The 20,131-nt window shown below is 42.3% G+C and overlaps 1 protein-coding gene and 1 long non-coding RNA gene across 3 annotated transcripts in view; one reads left to right on the top strand and one right to left on the bottom strand.

Moving 5' to 3' along the window:
* pde8a (phosphodiesterase 8A) overlaps window positions 1-20,131 on the bottom strand; it is a 100,804-nt gene that overhangs the window by 51,197 nt on the left and 29,476 nt on the right. The window lies entirely within an intron of this gene.
* On the top strand, window positions 4,869-6,005 carry LOC129457340 (uncharacterized). Of its 2 annotated transcripts, XR_008649200.1 has the most exons (4): window positions 4,869-5,214; window positions 5,459-5,572; window positions 5,666-5,733; window positions 5,905-6,005. It is a non-coding gene; the product is annotated as an uncharacterized LOC129457340 (long non-coding RNA). The 2 variants fall into 2 exon arrangements; XR_008649199.1 differs by lacking the exon at window positions 5,905-6,005 and having other exon boundaries at window positions 5,666-5,764.

A 20,131-nucleotide genomic window follows, 5' to 3' on the forward strand; every position in this document is an offset into this window, starting at 1 on the left:
GGTTTAATCATTATGGTATAATCCTGGTATAATCCTGGTTTAATCCTGGTTTAGACCTGGATTAGACATTATGGTTCAGACCTGGTTCAGACCTGGTTCAGACCTGGTTCAGACCTGGTTCAGACCTGTTTTAGTCCTGATATAGACCTGATTTAGAAGTCACAGTATAGTCCTGGTTTAGACCTGGTTTAGACCTGGTTTAGACATCACGGTATAGTCTTGGTATAGTCCTGGTTCAGACCTGGTTCAGACCTGGTTCAGACCTGGTTCAGACCTGTCTTAGTCCTGATATAGACCTGATATAGACCTGATTTAGACCTGATTTAGAAGTCACAGTATAGTCCTGGTTTAGACCTGGTTTAGACCTGGTTTAGACCTGGTTTAGACCCGGTTCAGACCCGGTTCAGACCTGTCTTAGTCCTGATTTACACCTGGTTTAGAAGTCACAGTATAACCCTGGTTTAGACCTGGTTTAGACCTGGTTTAGACCTGGTTTAGACCTGGTTTAGACCTGGTTTAGACCTGATTTAGACCTGATTTAGACCTGATTTAGACCTGATTTAGACCTGGTTTAGACCTGGTTTAGACCTGGTTTAGACCTGGTTTAGACCTGGTTTAGACCTGGTTCAGACCTGGTTCAGACCTGGTTCAGACCTGGTTCAGACCTGGTTCAGACCTGGTTCAGACCTGGTTCAGACCTGGTTCAGACCTGGTTCAGACCTGGTTCAGACCTGGTTCAGACCTGTCTTAGTCCTGGTTTAGACTTGGTTTAGACGTCACTGTATAGTTCTGGTTTAGACCTGATTTAGCCCTGTCTCTCAGATCACTGGCCTCAGCGCTGCACCTCAAACAGAATAATTCACTTTCATCTGGGCCCATTCGATGCCTATACACCTGTGTTTAAAATATCAATACTGCTCCTCACTACTTCCGCTACACACAGAGGTATTTAAGGTCACATTTCACTCCACAGAGCCGCCTTATGTTGACCCTGAATGTCCAAACATCAGAATATCAAAAGTATCTCCATCTCCTCACTGGACCTTTTACAATACAAACAGTACCATCTTGGGATTCAGATATAAATGGACATAGCTCACATGCTAACCGGCGCGCTCCAAATAGGAAGTGCTCATGGGCGCACTTCCGGCTCCATTGATTCTGGCTCCAATTCACTTTATATTGAAAAACTGTCACCCCTCTCTCTGCAACGGCTGCAATGAGTCTCATCATTTTGGTCTAAAAATGTTCATATTAAGCCGCTCTACATGATCCTGGTATTTTTATTTCGCTAACAGACAAATCAGGCACCTTCTTTCCCCGATTTGGTTTGACTGCTCCCTATAGTCCTGCCTCTGTCCTGCCTCTGTCCTGCCTCTGTCCTGCCTCTGTCCTGCCTCTGTCCCGGTTAAGACCACATGGCTTAGTCCCGGCTTAGTCCCGGCTTAGTCCCGGCTTAGTCCCGGCTTAGTCCCGGCTTAGTCCCGGCTTAGTCCCGGCTTAGTCCCGGCTTAGTCCCGGCTTAGTCCCCGCTTAGACCCCGCTTAGACCCCGCTTAGACCCCGCTTAGACCCGGCTTAGACCCGGCTTAGACCCGGCTTAGACCCGGCTTAGACCCGGCTTAGACCCGGCTTAGACCCGGCTTAGTCCCGGTTTAGACGAGGTTTAAATTATAACTATGATGATAACAAAATCAACACAGAATCAAAAGTCGTATGGATCCTTTCCCTTTGCATTAGCACAGACATCGTGCGCCCCACACACACTGTACTGTATGTGCCCCACACACACTGTACTGTATGTGCCCCACACACACTGTACTGTATGTGCCCCACACACACTGTACTGTATGTGCCCCGTACACACTGTACTGTATGTGCCCCACACACACTGTACTGTATGTGCCCCACACACACTGTACTGTATGTGCCCCATACACACTGTACTGTATGTGCCCCACACACACTGTACTGTATGTGCCCCATACACACTGTACTGTATGTGCCCCACACACACTGTACTGTATGTGCCCCACACACACTGTACTGTATGTGCCCCACACACACTGTACTGTATGTGCCCCATACACACTGTACTGTATGTGCCCCACACACACTGTACTGTATGTGCCCCGTACACACTGTACTGTATGTGCCCCATACACACTGTACTACACACTGTACTGTATGTGCCCCATACACACTGTACTGTATGTGCCCCATACACACTGTACTGTATGTGCCCCATACACACTGTACTGTATGTGCCCCACACACACTGTACTGTATGCGCCCCACACACACTGTACTGTATGCGCCCCACACACACTGTACTGTATGCGCCCCACACACACTGTACTGTATGTGCCCCATACACACTGTACTGTATGTGCCCCATACACACTGTACTGTATGCGCCCCACACACACTGTACTGTATGTGCCCCACACACACTGTACTGTATGTGCCCCACACACACTGTACTGTATGTGCCCCATACACACTGTACTGTATGTGCCCCATACACACTGTACTGTATGTGCCCCACACACACTGTACTGTATGTGCCCCACACACACTGTACTGTATGTGCCCCACACACACTGTACTGTATGTGCCCCACACACACTGTACTGTATGCGCCCCACACACACTGTACTGTATGTGCCCCACACACACTGTACTGTATGCGCCCCACACACACTGTACTGTATGTGCCCCATACACACTGTACTGTATGTGCCCCACACACACTGTACTGTATGTGCCCCACACACACTGTACTGTATGCGCCCCACACACACTGTACTGTATGTGCCCCATACACACTGTACACATGCACCTCTCGTGTCCACATCACACAGTCAAACATATCATGACACATATCAGAGAAGCTGATTGGCTGAGCCTCTTCCCTCTCGGTCCCACATCTTGGTGCTGCCCACAGTCATCCAAGCAGAACACTTTAGTTGAGTCATTGTCAGCGCATGGAAAAACTAGGCCACTCTGTTTCTACATCATTTCTCTGCACAATCCTCTGAGCTCCTGTGAAACGCAACAAATACGGCCCAAGGATTAATCGCAATACAATCAACATTTGAATAGTAGCCATTATTTACGAAATATACAACAGGCTCCATCTCTGTGGAGTAGAAGTACAAAAGCTGATAAAGTCGACCTCAAAACGTCTTTTTAAAAATGTGATTCTTGTTTGAGTTGAGCGATATTTTGGTCTTTGATTCTCGCATATTGATCAATCAGTTTTCGATTCAGTTCTATTTAGTCTCATAAAAATAACGTCTTTAAATATTAATTTCCTGAACAAAACAAACCTCCGAAGACATTTTGTGCTTGTGTTTGCTGTACAGTTATAATCTAATCTCTCATTAAGTTGCAATTTGGACATTTTAATTTTACATTTTTGTAATATTGATCGAAAACAATTCAATAAAATAAACAAGTCCGCTGACCTCTGCCCAATGGGAGCGTCAACGATTAAGAAAATAAAGCTGGAGAGCGAAGTAAGTACAGAGAAGAGGCGTGTTCTTGAATACAGGAGTGTAAAGATTATTCAAACATGAACCAATCACTCTAAATACACACATTAAATGGTAGTACTTTGTTTTTTATATTCCCACATACTGGTCTGTGTGGTCTCATATTTGTTCTGATACATACTGATCAGGAAAGATTGATTTCGATTAGCATTAGATTTTTGATATTTCTGACATTTTTCAGCCCTTGCACTAACATAAAACAGGACTACAAGACAAAAGACACTGCCCTGCTAGTTTAATTTGACATAAATGTGGACTGAAGGCATTTTAAAGTGAATGTACAGTGCAGGATGAGGGACAAAAAGCAGAGCGTGATTGGTAGAAACAGTGACGCACCATCGCTGACATGATCGCACACGACAAGACCCATTACTGTAAAAGACCAGAGCATTTCCATACAACGGCACTTTAGACTTTATATACACACGGTTTAGACCTGGTTTAGTCCTGGTTTAAGTCCTGGTTTAGACCTGGTTTAGTCCTGGTTTAAGTCCTGGTTTAAGTCCTGGTTTAGACCTGGTTTAGTCCTGGTTTAAGTCCTGGTTTAGTCCTGGTTTAGTCCTGGTTTAGTCCTGGTTTAGTCCTGGTTTAAGTCCTGGTTTAAGTCCTGGTTTAAGTCCTGGTTTTAGTCCTGGTTTTAGTCCTGGTTTAGTCCTGGTTTAAGTCCTGGTTTAAGTCCTGGTTTAGTCCTGGTTTAGTCCTGGTTTAAGTCCTGGTTTAAGTCCTGGTTTAAGTCCTGGTTTTAGTCCTGGTTTAAGTCCTGGTTTAAGTCCTGGTTTAAGTCCTGGTTTAAGTCCTGGTTTAAGTCCTGGTTTTAGTCCTGGTTTAGTCCTGGTTTAGTCCTGGTTTAAGTCCTGGTTTAAGTCCTGGTTTAAGTCCTGGTTTAGTCCTGGTTTAAATCCTGGTTTAAATCCTGGTTTAAATCCTGGTTTTAGTCCTTGTTTTAGTCCTGGTTTTAGTCCTGGTTTAAGTCCTGGTTTAAGTCCTGGTTTAAGTCCTGGTTTAAGTCCTGGTTTAAGTCCTGGTTTAGTCCTGGTTTAGTCCTGGTTTAGTCCTGGTTTAGTCCTGGTTTAAGTCCTGGTTTAAGTCCTGGTTTAAGTCCTGGTTTAAGTCCTGGTTTAGGTCCTGGTTTAAGTCCTGGTTTAAGTCCTGGTTTAGCCCTGGTTTAAGTCCTGGTTTAAGTCCTGGTTTAAGTCCTGGTTTAAGTCCTGGTTTAGTCCTGGTTTAGTCCTGGTTTAAGTCCTGGTTTTGGTCCTGGTTTAGGTCCTGGTTTAAGTCCTGGTTTAAGTCCTGGTTTAGCCCTGGTTTAAGTCCTGGTTTAAGTCCTGGTTTAAGTCCTGGTTTAAGTCCTGGTTTAGTCCTGGTTTAGTCCTGGTTTAAGTCCTGGTTTTAGTCCTGGTTTTAGTCCTGGTTTTAGTCCTGGTTTTAGTCCTGGTTTAGTCCTGGTTTAGTCCTGGTTTAGTCCTGGTTTAAGTCCTGGTTTAAGTCCTGGTTTAGTCCTGGTTTAGCCCTGGTTTAGTCCTGGTTTAGTCCTGGTTTAAGTCCTGGTTTAAGTCCTGGTTTAAGTCCTGGTTTAAGTCCTGGTTTTAGTCCTGGTTTTAGTCCTGGTTTTAGTCCTGGTTTAGTCCTGGTTTAGTCCTGGTTTAGTCCTGGTTTAAGTCCTGGTTTAGTCCTGGTTTAGTCCATGTTTAGTCCTGATTCAGTCCTGGTTTAGGTCCTGGTTCAGTCCTGGTTTAGTCCTGGTTTAGTCCTGGTTTAGTCCTGGTTTAAGTCCTGGTTTAAGTCCTGGTTTAAGTCCTGGTTTAAGTCCTGGTTTAGGTCCTGGTTTAAGTCCTGGTTTAAGTCCTGGTTTAGCCCTGGTTTAAGTCCTGGTTTAAGTCCTGGTTTAAGTCCTGGTTTAAGTCCTGGTTTAGTCCTGGTTTAGTCCTGGTTTAAGTCCTGGTTTTAGTCCTGGTTTTAGTCCTGGTTTTAGTCCTGGTTTAGTCCTGGTTTAGTCCTGGTTTAGTCCTGGTTTAAGTCCTGGTTTAAGTCCTGGTTTAGTCCTGGTTTAGCCCTGGTTTAGTCCTGGTTTAGTCCTGGTTTAAGTCCTGGTTTAAGTCCTGGTTTAAGTCCTGGTTTTAGTCCTGGTTTTAGTCCTGGTTTAGTCCTGGTTTAGTCCTGGTTTAGTCCTGGTTTAAGTCCTGGTTTAGTCCTGGTTTAGTCCTGGTTTAGTCCATGTTTAGTCCTGATTCAGTCCTGGTTTAGGTCCTGGTTCAGTCCTGGTTTAGTCCTGGTTTAGTCCTGGTTTAGTCCTGGTTTAGTCCTGGTTTAAGTCCTGGTTTAAGTCCTGGTTTAAGTCCTGGTTTAAGTCCTGGTTTTAGTCCTGGTTTTAGTCCTGGTTTAGTCCTGGTTTAGTCCTGGTTTAGTCCTGGTTTAGTCCTGGTTTAAGTCCTGGTTTAGTCCATGTTTAGTCCTGATTCAGTCCTGGTTTAGTCCTGGTTTAGGTCCTGGTTCAGTCCTGGTTTAGTCCTGGTTTAGGTCCTGGTTCAGTCCTGGTTTAGTCCTGGTTTAGGTCCTGGTTCAGTCCTGGTTTAGTCCTGGTTTAGTCCTGGTTTAGGTTTTTTTTTAAGTTTTTGTTTATTGCTGAAGAAAATATAATAATAAGCAATAATATCAAAATCGATTTATTCCACGGTACAATGACTCTAAAGTACAACTATCCCCCAAAAACTAGCAGTAGATGAAGTACTCCATTTTCTTACTTACGTAAAAGTACAGATACAGAGGTAAAAACTTAGTTAAATACTTTTACCTAAGTTTTTTTTCATGTGATGAAGTTTTACTTAAGTCTCCGTTTAAAAATGTTCTGTAAACGTAATGTTCCAAAGCTGCAGGGGCCAACAGGAGCTGACACTGTCGTAAACGTCACAACAAAGAGTCGGCTCTTCCTGTCGATATCTGCAGCACACTGGAGAGTAGCAAATTTTTAAATTTGTACCAAAATGACCACACAACGCTGCAGTGTATCACTAATTAAGAAAATCTAATTTATGAATGAGGTAAGTATGTTCCAGTGAAACAGGTGAAAACAGGGATCCATCTGCAATATGGCACCGTGAAAATAAGCAATTAAAGATCAAACATATGAATCGCTCCAAATAAAACTTCAGATTTAAGAGAACAAACTGATGAAATGAAGCTCCAAACGGTTTACAGGACACAGTTTCAAGTTACTGTGAATAATAATCAATTAATACTCACAAAAATCACAATTCATTTGATTCATTGTAAGGTTTAGCTACGAGAACTTATCCACAAAACTACATTTTCTTAAACGTCCTGTATTACACAATTTGACTTCTGAGAGCTTTAGGCCATGTTATAATGTTACCTCATCAAAAACATACCCAGAGTTGTGTTTTGTTTCACTCTCACATGTTTGAGTAACACTTTATTATTGATCTGTCTTCATCCCCAAAGCTCAAAATGCTCTGTTCCACCTTGTGATGTCATGTAGTAGCAGTTTCAAGTTAACAGCTCCTTTTACCTTTTGTTCAGTAGCGATCGGCAATTCCAGGACTGAAATCATCCAAATGAGTCTAGTGAAGGTGTGTGGAGTTTTAAAACACTTCCTGGACCACTTCCTGTATTACCACATGATGACATCACAAGTTGGAACAGAGCGTTTTCAGTTTGAGAGAAGAACTCAGCCTAAATAGGTCGGGTTTGTGCTTTAAACGTGTGTGAATGAAACAAAACACAACTTCGAGCTTTGGTTTTTTTTGATGAGGAAACAACATTACAACATTAAAACCAGAGTCGATGTTACGCTGTTTTCTGATTTAAGTCTTAACAAGTGCGTGTCTGGGTCGTCCGTGCGTCGAGAGAGAGCGCACATTCACTCTCATTGTTTTTCATGCTTCCAGAGAACGCCCTGACCTTTATTCTGTCTGCAGTGACATCTCTCCTACCTCACCAGATAGTGCGGAAACTCAAGCACGCACACAACACACACACACAGGACTACAGCATAGGCACAAACGCACAACCGCACAAAGACACACACACAGCTCGCCCTGGTATTCGGCCCCACACAGCCCTCGGTGACGTCTGCGCCTCGAAAAGACCGAGTTTGCGGGAAAAATGATATGGTTATTTTATCCTGGGCGACCTCCTCGTTTCCCACGGTTACGGCACACTTACATTGTGAACGGCGAGCGGCTTTAGGAAGAGTACGGAGACTAGAAATTAAACGCAAAATACTGTGATATATAAAATTTCAAACTCAATTTCGATACTAAGGAACGGACTCGATACTCAACACCGATTCCAATACCACAATGATAATAAAAAAGACACGCTACGGGATTTTCAGCATTAATTGGTCGTACTGGTAGTATCGATACCTGGTCAAATAAGTATCTAGTTTCAGTGTCGATAGTACTTTTGGTAACTCTACTGTGAATGTGAAAACAAAAGTACACAGAATATGTAAATTGAAAATAAAAAGTACTCAGAAGGTGCGTATCGGTCCAACTATAGCGTTATATTCCTAACATCCTAATTATTCACAGTGATGAGTTTATAAGCACGTTCCACAGTTTTCAAAGCCCAGAGAGGAGTTTAGCTGTCACGGTAAAGTTAACAACAACTAGCAGGCTAACGGAGCACCAGCGTTAGCCCACTTCCTGTTTCGCGAATGATAAAAACACTACTGTTGCTGCTACCTTAAATATAAACTCGACTACTCAACAAAATTCAGCTAGTTAGTTCTGGTAGTAGGAGTAAGGTGGCGTAAAAAAGTAAAAAGGTTAACAAAATGATGCATATTTTTGTTAAAGAAGCACTGTGTAACTTTTCAGGGGGCGTGCACACTTTAATAAAAGATGTATTTACATTTAGCATAAACAAGCAGAGCCGGCGCCACATAAATGGAGCTGTCCACAGTGTGAATGTGATCCTGCGTCACAACCACAGGAGGGAAAAGAGGAGGAGAAAGAGGAGGAGAAAGAGGAGGGGGAAGAGGAGGGGAAAGAGGAGGGGGAAGAGAAAGAGGGGGAAGAGAAAGAGGGGAAAGAGGAGGGGGAAGAGGAGGGGGAAGAGGAGGGGAAAGAGAAAGAGGGGAAAGAGGAGGGGAAAGAGGAGGGGGAAGAGGAGGGGAAAGAGGAGGGGGAAGAGAAAGAGGGGAAAGAGGAGGGGGAAGAGAAAGAGGGGAAAGAGGAGGGGAAAGAGGAGGGGGAAGAGGAGGGGAAAGAGGAGGGGGAAGAGAAAGAGGGGAAAGAGGAGGGGGAAGAGAAAGAGGGGAAAGAGGAGGGGAAAGAGGAGGGGGAAGAGGAGGGGGAAGAGGAGGGGGGAGAGGAGGGGGAAGAGGAGGGGGAAGAGGATGAGAGAAAGAGGGGAAAGAGAAATAGGGGAAAGAGGAGGAGAGAAAGAGGGGAAAGAGGAGGGGAAAGAGGAGGAGAGAAAGAGGGGAAAGAGGAGGGGAAAGAGGAGAGGAAAGAGGAGGGGAAAGAGGATGAGAGAAAGAGGGGAAAGAGAAAGAGGGGAAAGAGAAAGAGGAGGGGAGGAGGGGGTAAAGAGGAGAGGAGGATGGGGGAAAGAAGAGGGAAGAGGGTGAAGAGAGGAGGGGAAAGAGGGGAAAGAGAAAGAGGAGGGGAGGAGGGAAAAGAAGAGGGGAGGAGGGGGTAAAGAGGAGAGGAGGATGGGGAAAGAAGAGGGAAGAGGGTGAAGAGAGGAGGGGAAAGAGGGGAAAGAGAAAGAGGAGGTTGGAGAGAGGAGGGGAGAGGATGAGGAGAGGAGGATGGGGAAAGAAGAGGGTGAAGAGAGGAGGGGAGAGGGTGAAGAGAGGACAGAAGGAGGAGGAAAGAGGAGGGGAGAAGAAAGAGGAGGGGTGAAAGGGGAGGAGGGAGGGAGAAGAGAGGAGAAGACAGAAGAGGGAGAAGAGAGGAGGGGAGAGGGTGAAGAGAGGAGGGAAGAGAGGGGAGAAGGGGGAAAGGGTGAAGAGAGGAGGGAAGAGGGTAAAGAGAGGAGGGGAGAGGGTGAAGAGAGGAGGGAAGAGGGTAAAGAGAGGAGGGGAGAAAGAGGAGAGAGGAGGGGAGAGGGTGAAGAGAGGACAAAAGGAGGGGGAAAGAGGAGGGGAGAAAGAGGAGGGGTGAAAGGGGAGGAGGGAGGGAGAAGAGAGGAGGGGAAAGGGTGAAGAGAGGAGGGAAGAGAGGGGAGAAGGGGGGAAAGGGTGAAGAGATGAGGAAGAAGAGATAGGAGGGGAGAAAGAGAAGGAAAGAGGGAGAAGAAAGGAGGGAAGTAGCAGAGAGGTAAAAGGATGAAGAAAGGAGGGAAGGAAGGGAGAAAAAAGGGGAGAGGGTAAAGAGAAGAAGGGGAGAGAGACAGGGGAGAGTGAAGACTGTGAGGGAGAAGAGAGGAGAGAAGGAGAGAGATGAAGATGTCAGAGGAAAGAGGAGAGGGAGAGAAAGAGAGAGTGAAGATGTGAGAGGAAAGAAAGGAGGAGGAGAAGGGAGGAGGGTAGAGGAGAGAGAGGGCATAGAGAGAAGGGGAGGGGAGACTCAAACTGGGACGGCCTACTGGGACAAAACAAGTCCAAGTCATTAGCAGAGGGCACACGCTGGCACCAGGTTAGAACAGGGAGGTGACATAAAGGAGTTTAGAGGCTAATGAGATGACTTCTAAAAAGAACATGCGTCTAAGTTCATGTTTTTGTCATGGAAATAGTTACGTCAAGTTTAAAGAATAAAAAAAAAATAAAACGCAGGTACTTAAAGTCACATCAACCAAACAGAAATGAACTTTTCCTGAACAGCTTTAGAATGATCTAGAGCTGTATTAGAACAAGTATAAGACACATAGACTAGTGTACACCTATGGACCACTATGGAACCTACCTGGACCACTGAGGGAGTACACAGATATAAGTACACAGATATAAGTACACAGATATAAGTACACAGATATGAGGTCACATGGGAAAATAAATGTTGAAAATCACATATCTATCATCTGAAGAAAGAGTGTTTTCGTCATCATTGTGGTATCGGAATTGGAATTGAGTATCAAGTATATGCCTTGGCATCAAAATGGAGTTTTAAATGTAAGTACCGTGACAACACCCAACAACCAACCTCTTTATTTAGGCAGTATTGAGATCAGAGAGAGTTCTTTCAGGTTTAAACTAAGTGGATTTCAGCATTGAACCTGGTAACCCAAATGGGAGACTCATGTGAGGCTCACTCTGCTTTCTGACTGGATAATCAACTTGAGAAGTAAAACATCAAATGACATTACATTTGTTATCAGTAAAAACAGTATTTCATTTGAACATGTTTACATCGCATCCGGGGACACAAATAGTTATTCAAATTGAAATGCAAATTCCACTACCTTGAACTGAATAAAATTTGTAGATTTGTAGAAGATTCAATCATGACACATTCCTAATTATTCACTGCAATGAGTTTATAAGCGTGTTTCACAATGTAGTGCTAGCAACAACTAGCAGGCTAACAAAGCACCAGCGTTAGCCTACTTCCTGTTTTAAGGATGATACTAGTACCTCAAATACAACTCAAAAAACATCTATGAAACTATCGTGTGACGCTCCCATATAGTTTACCGGTATATTACTTGGTTAACACTAGCTCTAACAAACACAACAGTTGATGTGGTTCGAATATTGAGCAAAAGCGTTTGTTGTGGAGAGGAGCTTTTCACCTTCAGGTTTGAGTCTGATCCAGATTACTGTGAAATCCTGGTAAGACCTGGACAATCCTAAGCCATCAGGCCGTGGGCTGACTAAGCCTCCTCCGCTGCTCTATGAAGTAACGTTTTCACTGGAGCAAACTGAGAATGATCTTGTCCTTAAACGCATCAAATTAGCATACAGCGGGATCTTGTCCATAAACACATGGAATTAACGTACACCGGGATCTTGTCCTTAAATGCACAGAATTAGCATACAGCAGGATCTCGCTCTTAAACACGTCAATTTAGCATACAGCAGGATCTGGGCCTTTAATGCATGGAATTAGCATACATTGTGATCTTGTCAAACGCATGGAACTAGCATACAGCGGGATCTTGTCCATAAACACATGGAATTAGCATACAGCTGTATATCGTTCTTAAATATATCAAATTAGCATCCAGCAGGGTTTGTACTGTATGTACTGCCTTGCAACAAAATCACCTGGGAAAATGCATGCGACACACGGCCTGTTCTTTCCATTCATTTTTCCCATTGGGCAAGTTCATAACCTGTATTTGAACAAACTCAAACCTGCAGCTGTTTGCATATATGAAATGTAGCTGTTATGCTTTTGTGAGCTGGTGCACACATTTGATCTAATCTGATTAGATAGCCTTAATAAACAAGGAAGGGCATCTGGTATTAAACCAAAGTTAAAGGTCCTTTATTGCACAAGATTGACTCATGTGAGCTTTAAGACATGTTAGAACATTGTTACCTCATCAAAAACAGACCTGGAGTTGTGTTTTGATTCATTTGCACATGTTAGATTAATTCTTTATTTTAGTCCGTCTACATGTCCAAAGCTCAAAATGCTCTGTTCCACCTTATGATGTCATGAAGTGGCAGTTTTTTAAGTTAACCTTGTACCTTTTGTTCAGTAGAGATCGGCAAGTCCAGTGCTGAAATTATCCAAATAATTCTAGTGAAGGTGTATGGAGTTACAAAGCACAATGGAGCACTTCCTGTATTACCACATGACATCACAAGGTGGAACAGAGTGTGTTTTGTTTGAGAAAAGAACTCTGCCTAAATATGGAGAGTTTGTGTGTTAAAGAAATCTTCAGCAAATCTTCCCTGTCCATATTTTCCAAATTGCCAGCATCAAAATGCCCTTTTTAACAAATTTTAAAACATTTTAAATTCTTCTAATGCATAGTTTCTTGTAGCTTTAGCAACTAGCCTACTGTACTCATATTTAAGCTAATTTTGCTAGCATGATTTCCTCCTCGCTGTTCCTCTCCTGCAGCTGTCTGTGTCTGTGGTGTGCACGGCTCTCACTTCCAGGTAAGTTCAAAAGTCAAGAAGAGAGCGGGCAGGCTAAAGTAGCTAAACGTGTCTACAGAGCTAGGCTAATCTTACCAGGAAGTTGTCCATGCCCCTCCTAGTCCTGCCTTATGCCAAGCACATAAAGCGGACAAGTCATTGGTTTGCTAACTTCAGAGCTCAACTGTGTGCAATTAATTAGCACGGTGCCCTGTGGCCTGAAGACGGGATTAGGGTTAGCGATACGCGCAGGGAGAGTGACCACTGTTAGCTGTAAATGTGGCCAATGGTTATCAAACATTTTAGTTCTACTTCAAGTTGGACATTAGAAAATATTTGACGATACTAACAGGCCTATTTAAACAATCGACTCAGCTCAATCAGCTCTAATTAACACAAAACTTAATAAATTCTTAAACAGGACTAAATAAGGATTAAAATATAAATCTAATATGCTAACAGGACTACACACGTTCTAGAGCCCTAGGCCTATACTAAGTTTGTATAAATCTTACTAACAATAGAATTAAATTCTATTTATATAGCACATTTAAAAACAACTCCAGCTGTGTGTTTCACATAAAAAGGATTAAAGCCGTTTCACTCCACGACGACACTATGGCAACAATACATTTTTTTTTTCGATTTTCAAATTGAAAACTAACTTTTTACAAGCACAATTTCTTGATAATAAACCCTAAGCCCATGACTGACAGTTAAAGGGTATCAAAACAACACAAATTTCATCAAATCTGTTTTTTTTAATTTTTTATCCAATACCAATACTTCACCTTGGTGAGCAGAGCAAAGCCTAACCCAGCTCAAAATGATTATCTAGTACCATGTGGGCCTACCCTAGTTCTGTTATAGATGAGCCTGTTACAATAACACATTGTACCATGTACTGCTGAAGAAAATATAGATGATAAACAATAAAATTGAATGGCATTATGTCATTGACATAATATAATCATAAAAAATGCAGCAAGTAGTTGGTTCCAAAATGATCTTTCAAAACAAAACCCAGTAGTAATAGCCAATGGGTTTATATCAAATTTTTTAACTTTAAGCAAAGGAGTGCCCCCAAGGCTCAATTTTGGGTCCACTACTTTTTACTATATTTATTAATTCCATTGGTTGCAGAGAAGAGAAAGTCTGATACATTTATATGCAAATTAAGTGATCAATTAATTGATTGAATGCGTCACCACTTATGAACATCTTGGGTTTTGGCTTGTCGAAAACTTATCCTTTAAAACAGTTTAAAATCAAAATAATCATTTTATTATATAAACAAATCTTGTATCCCATTGAAATACAGAAAAGAAATTGTTAATGTAACGTTTCTTTCTATAGTGGATTATGGAGATATAATATAAATGCAGATTTCAGCCTCTAACAGGAAACATGTGATGAGTTTAAATCCCATCATTGTACACTATGAAAAAGTAAATTGGCCATCGCTGTGTCAGAAGAGAACAACACTGTATAAAATGTATTTATAAGAGACGACTTGGTACACTGCCTGAATATCTCACTTGCTTGTTTTTGTCTTGTCTTTCTTACAGGAACTTTTAATGTGACCGTCTACATCGAAAAACTAGTCGCAACAGAACTGAAAAAAATACATAAATGGATACACTGGTGCCACTAATGCACTTTAATAATCTGGTGATAAACATTTATAATCACACCTGCTCCTGTTTTTATTGTTTTAAATGGACCTATGTAGTTTTATGTTTTGTTTTTCTTTGTATTTTTTGGATTTTAAACAGGGCGCTCATGAAAAAGAGTCTGTTTCTCTCATCGGGCTCTCTGAATAAATAAAGATAAATGAAATATGTACAGCATCGTTAATGAACATGAGCTGCAATAAATAAATGAAACACTTAACGAGCCATAGAGGTTAGCCAACCCTCTCACGCTCAAATCTTATAATACAGAAAAATAACAAAAAGTTTCCCACTAGTACCAAGAAAAGTCCTCTCGATAAATATTGACCCCCAAGAATAATAATAATAATTGTTGTATTGTCATGTATTCAATGATAAATCAATGTAGTATTTATAGTGACAGGCCTAGTTATACATCAAGGCTATTATAAAACCAATAAAAAATAAAAAATAAATTAGATTTATGTCCCTTTAATGGGATTTTTTTCAGTATTGATACTTTTTTTAAGAGTATCTCATTTCAATACTAGCATCAACATCAGCTAGCATCTAGGTTTCAATGTTTTATTTTTTTGACAGCTCTACTTAGGACCTACACCACAACTTGGCAACCCCAGTGTTGGGCAAAAGGCCGGACTCCCCTGCCCCGGCTAAAACAGGAGCCATGATGTCAGCGCAGCGTGAGAGATCAGCCAGAGACACGAGCCGCGAACACACAACAAACTACACACAAAAGTACACACAAACAACTGCACACCGCACCAGACTTAGACTTTGCAATGGGAATCACATGTCGATGATTGTAACTCCACGGACACAATGTTCGATGGCGACCCGCTGCTATGCTACTATAGGAGGCTTACAATGCAGGGAATGTGCTTTAAAGTTAGCCACGGGTTTTAGCGCGATGGAAAATTAGCGTTGTCCCTATAGCAATTATCAATTCAAAACAAAATATTAATGTTCTGAATGGTCAAACGTCTTCAAAATGTCGCCTATAAAAAGGAAGTCATCATTATTTAATAGGGCATTTGTGAGGTATAATAACTGTTATGGTAAATGAAAAGTGCCACCTGCTCGTCTCCGTGGAGATGTTATTGGTTTGTTTGGAATGTTCCACGCTATGGCATTAAACTTATCTCCATGCCACTATGCAGCTCAGAGGCCAGAGCAGGAAAGCTAACAATAACTAGCATGCTAACAGCAAAATGTCCTTACTTCCTGATTTGTGGTCGATAAAATTCTTTCTAATCAAATGCAGACGGCACACAGCAGTCTCATTTTGACCTGCTTTTACAATACATCTGTGCTGCAACAAGACAAATTTGACTTTATTACATGAATTTAATAATAATCTGGTACAGCCCTTTAAAAAGTGTCTCCTATAATCTCCTATAAATAGACTCCTGGTTTCCCTAGATTCAATTCTAGATTATCTCCATAGCATATTTAAAACAACTTCAGCTTCACACAGTGCTTCACGTAAAAGTCAACAACAAAACAAATATACAGACCACATGACACAAATAACAATGCAACACCAAGATATCCTGTCCAGTATTAAATGCCAGGGGAAGAGGTGGGTTTTCAGTCTAGTCTAGTCGTAAACTGGGCTAAAGACTGAGAGAATCTGACAGGCAGAGGGCGCTGTTCCATAGTGTGGAGGCTCTGTCCCCTCTGGTCTTGACCCTGGCTTTGGTCAGCTGACCTCAGGGCTCTAGGTGCAGTATAGGGCTGCAGTAAATCCCTAAAATAAAAAGGACCCATAGAGTGCACACAAACACAATCAAAAACATTTTGCGCTGCACCCGAAATCAAACAGGAGCCAGTGCGGCTCAGGCCTGATGTGTCTGGTCTTAGTTTTTGTCAGCAGACACGCGGCAGTGCTCTGGACATTCTGTAAAGCTCCACTTTCCTTGGCGCCGTCTCTACTTTCGTCATGACAACAGGAACGTGCAGATGGTTATTAAATGATTATGTTATTGATGATGGGTAATAGCAGAGGTATACATGGTACAAAGCAGAAACAATGCAGAAGCTCCAAAAGTAATTTAACTTGTCACGACTGCGCCAAGAGTGTAACAGCCGTGTGTAAAACTGCGTCAGAGCTTTAAATCAAACAGCTTCAATGACAACTGTTACATCATGCAGTCTGGTGCATTTATGTCAGAACTCAAACTAAACCAGGTAAAAGCCAAGAGTAAAACAGGGCTAAACCAGGTCAGAACCAAGATTAAACCTGGACCAAATGAGGACTAAACCAGGTAAAAACCAAGACTAAACCAGGTCAGAACCAGGATTAAATCAGGATCACACCATGACTAAACCAAGACTAACCCAGGACTAACCCAGGACCAAACCAGGACTAAACCAGGACTAAACTAGATCAAAACCAAGAATAAACCACGACTAAACCAAGACTAACCCAGGACCAAACCAGGACTAAACCAGGACTAACCCTGGTCAAAACCAATACTAAACCAAGACTAAATCAGGACTAAACCAGGTCAAAATGAGGACTGACCCAAGAAGTTAAAAATCAAGTCAAGACCAAGTCAAAACCAGGACTAGAACAGGACTAAACCAGGACTAAACCAGGACTGACACAAGGTCAAAACCAAGACTAAACCAGAAAAAAAACACGACTGAACCAGGAATAACCAATGTCAAAGCTAACACTAAACCAAGACTAAACCAGGACTAAACCAGGTTAGAACCAGGAATAAATCAGGACCAAACCTGGAGTAAACCAAGACTAAACTAGATCAAAACCAAGAATAAACCAGGACTAACCCAAGTCAAAAGCAAGACTAAACCAAGACTAAGCCAGGACTAAACCAGGTCAAAACGAGGACTGAACCAAGTCTAAACCAAGTCAAGACTAGGGCTAAACCAGGACTAAACCAGGAGGAAACCAAGGCTAAACCAAGAGTGAAACAAGGTCAAAACCAAGACTAAACCAGTACTAAGCCAAGTTAAGATCAAGTAAAGACCAAGTCAAAATCAGGACTATAGACCAGGACTAAACCAGGAATAAACCAAGATTGAAACCTGGTCAAAACCAAGTCTCAACCAGGACCAAACCAGAAAAAGACCTCAACTGAACCAGGCCAAGCTAGGTCAAAACCAAGACTAAAGCAGGTCAAAATCAGGACACAAGCAGGACAGGCCCTTACCACTTATTAAAAGTTATTTGAAAGTTTACACTGCCAGTTTCTTATATTGAAATTCCAGCTATTTTTCATTCGACTTTTTTGGCGCTAAATGTAATATTGTAAATTTGCATATCTTGAAAACAGAATTTTTAATATTAACATTATTTCAACATATTGCTGAGCTCCACTGCAAACCATTACCTGTGTGTTTTCCCCAGGCCTCTTCTGTCTGCACTTTGCCCTCACGTTAAGAGGTTTATTTTCAAGGATTAGTATTTGACAGTGGCCCCTGGATGATTGACAGCTGAGCAATGACGTCATAGCAGACTGCAGGAGACAGCTCGAAGAATGGAGCCGGGCAGGTTTAACACGTTCACTACCAAATAAATGAAACATGTGCGTCAATACCCGCCACTGGAATGCTACAACTATTAATTAGGCTTGGGTGAGTGTCTTTCATTAAGAAAACAGAGCTTTGCAATTATGGTAAATGACACTCGTTTCTCGTACAGTGTCTGCTTTGTGGATTCTTTACCAGTAATGACTTCCCACACGCACGCAACGCAAGTAGAAAGGAACAGCGTGGGGTTAATAAAATGGGTTTAGGAATCCAGTTTGATAAGAAGATTTTAGCGTTCGTTGAATCTGGAAAGTAATTCTACAGATTGCAATATCAAGAAAAATAATGGAGAAATACTTAAAGGTTCACTGTGTAACTTTTCTGGTGGTGAGTAAGCTGCCTGCTGGTTTCCATGGAGATGTAATGCTTTGCCTGTAATGTTCCACTGTATAGAAGAAAATGTATCTACCATTTATCCACGTTCGTCTCCACGGAGATAAATTTCAATCTCATATTGTGGAATATAAAATAACATTGCATACATGACACAAAAAAAAAAAACAAAAAAAACACTGAAAAGGCTTCTGAACTGAAGCTAAAGCCAGAACTAAACCAGGACTAGACCAGGACAAAAAGAGGATGAAGCCCGGTTTACATCACAGCTAAGCTCAAGCCAAACCAGGACCAAAATCAATAGTGTGAATGCAGGAGGAGTGATGACGGAGAAGTGAGGGACAAAGTTATTCCTCGATGCCGGTTATGGCGCGCTACTAGACAGACGTACGAGTGGGCTCCGGAGTGATCTTTTGGAAAAAATCTATCAGACAACCTCCATCAGTTGACTTACAGACCAATAAACGCTAGCTAAACACAAGAAACACTAAGATGCCTCCAAAAGCAAACCCTAAGACGCCCAAATCAAGAACAGCAGAGGAATCTTCTAACACTGCAGAGTTCTGTATTGGTCGGGCTAACCCCAAGGCCGCTGAAGCTAATGGGGATGCTAAAGGTACACGTGAAATCTTGGCTGCTGTTCTCTCACTGAGGGGGGATTTCACAATAATGAAGGAGGATTTCACTTCGCGATTTAACGGTATTATGAGTGCTGTTCACAATGTCCAGACCGAGATAAAGGCATGACCAACGCCGAACAGAGAATAAGCTCCATCGAGGACGACCTGTCACGTGTGAAAACGCAAACGACTTCCACAACAAACTGAGCTGATGCGTAAAGTGGATGACTTAGAAAACCGAGCACGCCGCTCAAATCTGCGTCTGGTGGGTCTGTCCGAGTCAAAAGAAGGAAGTGATATGTGTGGCCTACCTGGAGAAGTGGACCCCAAACACACTTGGCGGACATAACTTTCCTCAACCATTGATTATTGAGAGGGCGCACCGGGTTGGCAGAATGGACCGTGGTGGAGTGTCATATGGGAATCGAGATTCTGCTGCACGTCCCAGGGCAGTAGTAATGAAGTTTCTAAACTACGCTGATAGAGTCTGTGCGATGAAAGCAGCCAAGACCACGGGTGAAATACGCGTCGATGGAGGGAAGGTGATGTTTTTTCCTGATTTGTCTCCGGATTTATTCAAGCGAAGGAAGGTTTTTGATCCCGTAAAGAAGGAGCTAGCTACTCTCAGCATTCGTGATTAGCGCTACAGAATAATTCATCCTGCCACACTGCTTGTGACTGTCGGAGGAAGACGCCACACCTCTGTTGATGCATCGGCAGCGGAGTTGTTTGTGCAAAGCCTGAGGGCAGAGATGACGCTGAATAGTTTTGGTTGGACTAATGTCTACAGGTGACACTTTTGTTTTCTAGTTTCTATATCTTTAATTGATTGCTCTAAGTTTATTTGCTAAATAATACCTTGAGGTAGGCACTTTGGTTATTTTCCCTTTAACCAAATATAATATGTACTCATATAACCAAAGAAGAAAAAAGACTCTCACTCTTGGAGGTCTGTTCTGATTGTAATGCAATTTAAAAAAGAAAAACGTTTAATATATATGGAGCTATATCCCGATCACTATTGGCATGCTGTTCCCCAGACGCGTGGACCAGCCCGGCTCCATAGCCAGACTTTGGGGGTCTTTTGGAAGAGTAAGCCAGGGAAGGGTAGTGTGTGTTCCATTTGGGAGAATACACCTTGTTTTGTTTTGGTTTTAGGCACTGTTGTTTTGTGGTGGTTTACTTTTGGTACATCTTATTTTATTATTGTATATCATTGTATAACGAGCACAATCAATATTATAATTTGTCATCATGTCTGAACTACAGTTCACATCTTGGAATGTGAGCGATCTAAACAAACTTGTCAAGCTGAAACAGGTAATGAGTAGAATGCAAGATTTAAAAGCTAAGATAGTGTTTTTACAAGAGACACATTTGACACCAGATGATA

The sequence above is a fragment of the Periophthalmus magnuspinnatus genome, chromosome 3 (assembly GCF_009829125.3).
Source record: "Periophthalmus magnuspinnatus isolate fPerMag1 chromosome 3, fPerMag1.2.pri, whole genome shotgun sequence".
Classification (NCBI taxonomy): Eukaryota; Metazoa; Chordata; class Actinopteri; order Gobiiformes; family Gobiidae; genus Periophthalmus; species Periophthalmus magnuspinnatus.